This window comes from Lathyrus oleraceus, chromosome 5, assembly GCF_024323335.1.
Source record: "Lathyrus oleraceus cultivar Zhongwan6 chromosome 5, CAAS_Psat_ZW6_1.0, whole genome shotgun sequence".
Classification (NCBI taxonomy): domain Eukaryota; kingdom Viridiplantae; phylum Streptophyta; class Magnoliopsida; order Fabales; family Fabaceae; genus Lathyrus; species Lathyrus oleraceus.
Window position 1 is genome coordinate 13,855,974 of NC_066583.1, and position 8,184 is coordinate 13,864,157.

The window sequence follows — 8,184 nt, forward strand, 5'->3', positions numbered from 1 at the left end:
TCAGATTTGGGCTCAAGCTTAGTTGAAACTTGTCATTTCACATAAACCTCGCAACCCCAAATCTTTATGTAAGACATATGTGGTTTCTTACCACTCCATATCTCATATGGTGTCTTCTCAACCTTTTGGATGGAACACGGTTAAGTGTGTAAGCTGCTGTCAATAGTGCATGTCCCCAAATGGAGTTTGGAAGATCGGCGTGACTCATCATGGATCGGACCATGTCTAACAGGGTTCGATTTCTTCTCTCAGATACACCATTCCATTGTGGTGTTCCAGGAGGAGTAAGTTGGGATAGGATCCCACACTCTTTCAGATGGTCATCAAACTTTAGGCTTAAATACTCACCGCCTCGATCTGATCGAAGAGTTTTAATATTCTTACCTAGTTGGTTTTGTACTTCATTCTTGAATTCCTTGAACTTTTCAAAGGACTTTGATTTGTGTTTCATTAAATACACACAATTGTATCTACTGAAATCATCGATAAATGAAGTACTGAAAACCTCCTCTGGCTGGAATGTTCAGTGGTCCACATACATCAGTATGTATGAGGGCCAAAAGATCATTAGCTCTTTCACCTTTTCCTGTGAATGGAGATTTTGTCATCTTCCAAGTACTTTGGGCAGTTTCTCTTCCAGTGTCCGGTCTTACCGCAATGGAAGCAGGTGCCTGCCTTTGTTATGCCTCCACTAGGCCTCAAAACAGTAACAGTGGGTCTGGGTTTGGCAACTTCCTTGCCCTTCCCTTTATCACCCTGCCTGGTGGGCCTTTTGTTCTGTCTCTTTCCATTTCCGATCATCAGAATGGACTTCCCTTTTGTCTTCAGATTCTGCTCGGCAGTTCTTAACATGGCGAGCAGTTCAGGAAGAGATTTGTCCATATCAATCATATTGAAATTTAGGACAAATTGACTGAAACTATCTGGCAACGATTGCAAGACCAAATCAGTCGCAAGTTCCTTTCCGAGGGGAAAACCCAACCTTTCAAGCTTTTCCATATACCCAATCATCTTGAGCACATGGGGACTTATAGGGGCTCCCTCAGCTAACTTGCCTTGAAAAAAGGGTTTTTGAAACTTCAAACCTCTCATGCCTTGCTTGCTCTTGATAGAGCATCTTCATGTGTTCGATCATATCGAACGCTGTCATATTCTCATGTTGCTTTTGCAACTCTGAGTTCATGACATCCAGCATGAGACAAGCAGTTTCATTGGCATCATCGACATGCTTTTTATAAGCATCTCTTTCTGCCTTAGGTGCAGAACTAGGAGGTTCCTCTTCAGGAACAGGTGTCTCCAAGACATACAGCTTTTTATTATGTTTGAGGACAATCCTCAGGTTTCGGTGCCAATCCAGAAAATTTGTCCCAGACAATTTTTCTTTGTCAAGGATTGATCGCAAGACGTTGTTAGAGGTGTTTGTTGTCATGGTTATCTACATAAGGATTAAGAAAATATTAGTATCATTGACATATTTAATTAGGCCTTTAATCAAATATGCTCCCACTATTTTACTCAAAACAAATGACCCTCATCATTTGATTCGGAAAATCCCGTTGGAAGATTTTCTAGTGGGTCGAGATCCATATTTCACTTCGTTCTAAGTCCGCGTAGGCGGATTACACAAAACTAGGTTATTTAGGTAGGAACTCCTTCCAATTGTATCTCATACAACTCTCGAAAATTTCAGTTGGGTGAATAACTCCTTATTCCAATCCATCATATGGATTATTCCCAACTCTTGCTTCTAAAACATATATGATATTATTATAATTAAGTTTGACCCATTGTCTTAGCAGTTGGATATTACAATTATCCCATCGCACCTTACTAATATAGAACATGCACCTCGCTTTGGCGAAACCTACATTATCCGATACTAGTCTTGATGAGTGCTAAAACTTGGAAAGCAAACATATATAATATCATCATAATTTGTTTAGTTAAGTTTGACCCATTGTTTTAGCAGTTGGATATTACAATTATCCCATCGCACCTTACTAATATAGAACATGCACCTCGCTTTGGCGAAACCTACATTATCCGATACTAGTCTTGATGAGTGCTAAAACTTGGAAAGCATAAACTTAATATTTTAGTTTGAGGGAATTGCAATTGTTATGATCTCACCGGCTTGTTTATCATATAAATCGTCTCTCACATGCATCAACATACATTCACATGCATCAACATACATACAAACAAAATGAAACAGTTATGGCCCCTAGCGCAATTGTTCTCTCAAGCCAATGAGAGAACCTAAGCTAACCTACAACGATCTAAGCTTCTCCAAGCAAGATCTTCAAGGTTGTCCTCCTTTAATATTGAATTCTTCTCAAAGCTTCTCCAAGCAAGATCTTCAAGATTGTCCTCTTTTGATATTGAAATCTTCTCTTTCTTCATAACATTGTCTTCTTCTCTTTATTCATAACATTACATTCCAGAAGAAACTCGTTTTACATACGAGGGTTTGAGATGAGAAAAGAAGTTACATTAAGAGATCAAAAGGAGAGGCACGACACGCAGGTCGTATTTAAAAAAAAAACCCAAAACAAAGTAAAGAAAGACTAAGGCCATAACTGATCACCACAAGGCAATAATAATAAACACATTGTTATTATTAAATTTTAATCTTTACGAGATGTGTATACCTCCATCCTCAAATCCTCAAAGAGTCTGAGTCTAACATCTGTGTTTTATCAATTATATGGTTGTCATCCCTTGTGTGGATTGACCTAAAATCCCTTATAGATTGATAAAAGTTGAAATGCTATCTATTTTCGAGGAAGTTGGTCTTCCTTCATTGTGATTGGAAATCTCCCGCAGAGTGAGTAGGAATTCCTCAGCATGAGTGGAAAGTCTCATCAGGTTGGCTTGCAGTTTCTCCCTAGCAAGTTTTCTTACCACTCATCCTCAGTAGGGTTGCTCACGTTAGACTTCCCCCAGTTGGGTCGCCTACAGGTTAGCCCCAATTTGACCGCCAGAAGTCTTTCCCCAGTGGAGTTGCCTGATTAGAGCCTGATTATTTCCTCCTTATTGGATAGTTTTCTCCTAGCAGAGCTGGTGTTGAAGATGTGTATTTCCTTCCCCAGTGGAGCAGTGGTTCTCTCTCCTCCTAGTAGAGGTGTTTCTCCAGCAGATATGAGGAATTTTGTTGATTTTTGGAATTTCTATTTGGTGGTTGTTCCCCACAGAGTTTCATATCTTTCCTTGATAAGTTCCCTAATAGAGTTTCTTCTACGATGGATCTTATCCGTGTTGAGCTCCCCGATAGAGTTTCCTCTGCATCGGATCTTTTGTCTGTTCAGCAGCAAATCCCTGGCAATGGCTCTATAGCTTCCCCAGCTGAGACTTTACCTCATCCTAGTTTGGCGTTAGAACTTCGAGTAAGATGTGTTGTTTCCTTCCCCAACGGAGTGACTTGTTCTCCTCTTGGAAGCAGAGGTGTTCCTTTAGTGGTTAGAAGTGAATACTTGATTGATGTGTTTCTGTTTGGTGGTTGTTCCCCACAGAATTTCATATTATTGCCTGATAAGATCCCCTGTAGAGTTTCTCCTCTGACAGACCTTATCAATATCTCTGCGTGCTCCCGAGAATTGTTGGAAGATCCCCAACATTTGTTAGTTGTGATCCGTCACTTATCGCCAACAGCGGTCTCTGATCCCCAGCGACCCTGCTTGTTCCCCTAGCAATAGTCTTTGTCCCCGGCAGTGACTCTGTTTGATCCGCAGCGGTGATCGGTGCTGCCTGGTATTTGTTGCTCCCCACTAGATTGGATTTCCTTCTGTGGGCTTGGCCTTCTCTTTGAGATGTTGTACCGGATGTCTGTCCATTGAATCTTGGACCTGTTTGTGTTAGATATGTCTGTTTGTCAGCATTAATCATACATAAACCACGCATATACATGCATAATTTTTAGCATTCAGATATTCATGTTGTATTCTTTGCCATATATCTTTGCTTGTTATCTCCTACTATTGGTGAAATATCCTTCCCTAAGCAGATGTTTGTGTCCGATCTCTCCATATAGAGTCAGCCTTGTACGCATAAAGTGTGTATCTTTCCTTCTATATTCCCCACTGAGTTATGTCCTCGTGGATGATGTAGCACCTCAAATTTGCACCTCCCATTTGTACATACATTTCATTTTTAGGTCATTAGCATTACATAGCATGTTCGGTTTCATCAGTCAAAACTGATCAGGAGAATCCATCTGTGCAAGAGAGCAAGGGTTATTCCATGAGATGAAGGCCCTATGGGTGTTCTAATGAGCTTACATGACCCAAGGATCATTTTGATGCAAGTTGGCCAAGTGTTGAAGGCTCAAAGTCATCAGTTCTGGTCCAAGTCATCAGAGGCCTTAAAAAGTCAACTGCAAGTTAACTGAGGGCTAGGAGGTGGAGAAATGGATTGAGACACTTCATTCATATCCCAAAGAAGGTTATTCAACATGTCAAATATCTACCTTGAAGGATTTGAAGCCAGATCAAAAGTTTCCAAAAATGGAAAATGACCTCTAATTTTCAAGTTTCCAAAAATGGCAAGTTTTGGACCAACTTCAACTCAACTTTCCAACATCAAAGAAGCTTCAAATGAAATTTTGTCCAACATGAAAGTTGACGATCTTTCTCTCCCATTTCCAAAAAGTCCAAGATCATGGATTTATGATGTGTGGTTGAGGAGATATGATCAAATCATGGCAAAGGGTGCTTGAAAATTCAAATGGCCATATCTTTTGAACCAAGGCTCCAATTTTGGTGGTTCTTCTTGCATTTTGTTTCTCATAACATGCGCTTTCCAAATATCTCATTACATGGCATGAAATTCCTTTGCATGATCATATGCTCATTCATGAAGTTTTTTGAAGGAAAATTAATAAAATCAATTTGGGTGATCATATGCATGAAATACCAATTCCAAAGGGTGCATGGGCTTTTTTTAAGTGAATTTGGGCCAGCTTTGGGCACTGTTCACGCATGCATCTCATGCGTGAGGTGAAAACACCAATTTGTGCACACACCTTGCAACTTGTTAATCTCATTTTGGTTTTGGCTTAAACATGTTTTCAGAATGATTAACAAGGGATATATAATGATAATCACAACTGCATTTGGGATTAACAACAGTTTTCAGATCTAGATCTAGAAATCAATCAAATTTTTCTCTCAACAAGAACTTTCAATTTTCTCACATCAAAGCCATTTCTCATGTTGGAATCATGATCATGAAGCATTTTTGAGGAAGATTGAACGTGAATTTGGAAGAATTCGTGCGAGTTTTGACCATACATGAAGCTTGAAGCATTAATGGAAGTTTCAAATTCTACTGGATTCGTGCTTGTTTGAGCTTCAATCTCTCCATCAATCATCTCAACAAGCATTGTAGAGGAGCTTTGGACCATTGTTGAGCCTTGTAGCACACGATTTCAGCTTGCTATTCTTCAAGAGGTCAAGTTTCGATCTCAATTATTCTTGAATTCATTATGATATTTGTGTAGATCTTTGCTTGGTGATGATTCTGATATAAAAATTGTGTGAAATGGTGCATTATTCATGAAGTTATGCATGTTTGAAAATTTGATGTCAATTTTTCTTTTCTTCGATTTGGATGATGCATGATGTTTTGGCATGATTTGTTGCTTGATCTTGCATGTGCATGAATTGAGGAACCGATTGGCATTAAAATTTTTGATTTCTGGAATTTTTCTGGAGTTTGCATGAAGTTCATCTTCATCTTCGTCTTCAACCTCGTGAAGAAGATGAAGCTCATGAGTTTTCCAGTTTTTGCTACGAATGTTCTTCGTTGGCTGCGAATTAGCTACGATTTCTGGGATTAGCTACGAAATTCTGGGCGCCTTAGGGTTTTAGGTTGAAACGACACCGTTTGGTGAGGCACGCAAATTCAAATTTGGACCAGGTTCGATACTGGCTGAGCGCTGTTATTCAAATTGCCTTGCATTTTCACATGTTTCCCTCCTTATTTCATGCCTTGGTTCATTTTGATTTCAAAATTTTTCCCAAACTTCATAAAATCATAACAAATTGAAAATTGATCCAATTTTATCCCAATTTTTTGCAAAATGCTCCTTATTCTGTCTAGGATTTTATGATCATAAATTGGAAAATTGTGCATGGCTGGATTTTATTTGGTGCTAGGTTATATGATCATGTATCCATTTGTGACCTTGCCTTACTCTTTCCTTTGTGAAATGCTTGATTTTAATCCAATGAACTTGAAATTTTGCATGCTGATTCTAGACACATTGATGGACATTTTGGCTTTGGTTTGAAATTTTTCCCATGCTCCATTTCTGTTTTATGCTTGTGTTAACATGGTGTGACAATTTGTGTCACACATTTGGTTGTCTAACTTGTACAATGTGATTTTCATGCCAAATGACCTCTAATGCTTTTGATTTTTTGTATGATGGATCTTTTGAATGTGTTGAATGATCATGATTTTTTCCAGAATTATTTGAACCATTTCTGATTTGATTTTGAATTTTGAATCTCATTGTTCATTTGGATGCCTTGACTTGGTCTTTGACTTATCTTGCACATGAAATGGACTTGCTTATTGATTATGATTTGGTCCTTTGTAGGATTTGTTCTTGAGTGAATAAACATGCTTTGTGTTGAGTTTGAGGTTCTGTTTTGGATTTTTGATCCTCTTTTGACCCTAGGCTTTGACCTAGTGGTTTGTTACTTACTATTTGAGTTGTGATTTCAGGTTCAAGTGTGCATCTCCATGATTGATGTTGCTCCTTCATTTGAGCTTGATTATTGGTTGTTATTGGCTAACATTTGTTTGTTTTGTAGGCTTTGAGAACAATTCACTTGTGCTTATGGTTTATGTGCTGCATATTGGGTTGTTTGTCTGATATTGATTGTTGACTGTTGGTCTGAACTGTGTACTGATTGGTTTAGCTGTTTCCACAGGTACCTAAGTTGCTTTAAGTTCATTTGAACTTGCTTGGCATTGCTTGTGGTTTGCATACCACTGAGGTATAATTCCTTGATCTTCATGTAGTCTGGAAGACCTACTGTATTGGTAGGCACTTGTCTGAAGCCCTCCTTAAGAGGCAATGCTTGTGGATGTTTAATTTTGTGCCAAGCAGGTAAAGTCCTCTTAAGAGGCAATTGGCAGATAAAAGGGATGTGCAATCCATCCCCTGCTATCCAGTTGTGTCATTCACTTTGCTCACACCATGTGTTGATGCATTGTGAATAAGAACCCAAGATCTTGTAGTGCCAGTCATCTGTGGAGAAGAGTTCCTTCATTCTGAACTCCCACACTTTCTATTTGATTCAAGCTCTCCCAGGCCAGGGATAAGAGCTATGAGGCATAACCCTCATCTCCATTTCATCTGCTTCACCCTAACTCTCAATGTTAGGGTTAAGAGCTAACAACACCCTTTTCCAGTTGGCTTGTTTGTCGAGGTTGATATGACCCCTTGACTAAAGCCCAACCTTGATGTTTGAGCCCCTTGTTGGTGTGTTTACTTCATGCTGTATATGTTTGTGTGGTGTGATTGTATCCCCTAGGTTTTCTAGACTCCGTGTAGTCTCGTTTGCATGTCAATTAAGGTAGCACGGTTCCTTCGTTTAGGACTTCCTTTCTTGCGTGAGCTTTCCTAAAACACAAACAAACATTATCCCCTCTTAAGGACACGTTGACTCCTTCTACTACAGGCGAGTAAGTCTCCAAAGGTCGAGCATCCGGTAGATTGCGTAGTGACGTTGTCCACTTAAAAAACACAAACCAACAAGAATAGTTTGGCCGAACTACGGCAACTCTGATTCTCATGTCCAGATGAGATACGTAGGCATGAGATGCGATGTCTTGTCGAGTTTGACTAACAACTAACACTAATTCTTTTCTCTCGCCCCCGTTGCGATTGAGACCTCCCCTTTCTCTTGCCCTAGTTGCAATCGAGACCCTCCTGTGTCTTGTTTGTTTGCTTGGAGTCTGACGTAAGTCCAGCGATTGGCAGTCGGTTTCCTGTGTGTGTGTTTGTTGGTTCGGAGTCTGATGTAAGTCCAGCGATTGGCATTCGGTTTCCATGTTTGCCTGTTTGTGTGGAGTCTGACGTAAGTCCGGTGATTGGCAGTCAGTTTCCTGTTTGTGTTGTTTGGCGTGCGTTAGCCGAGCTACGAGTGCTCTGATTCTTCTCTGGTTAGAGAA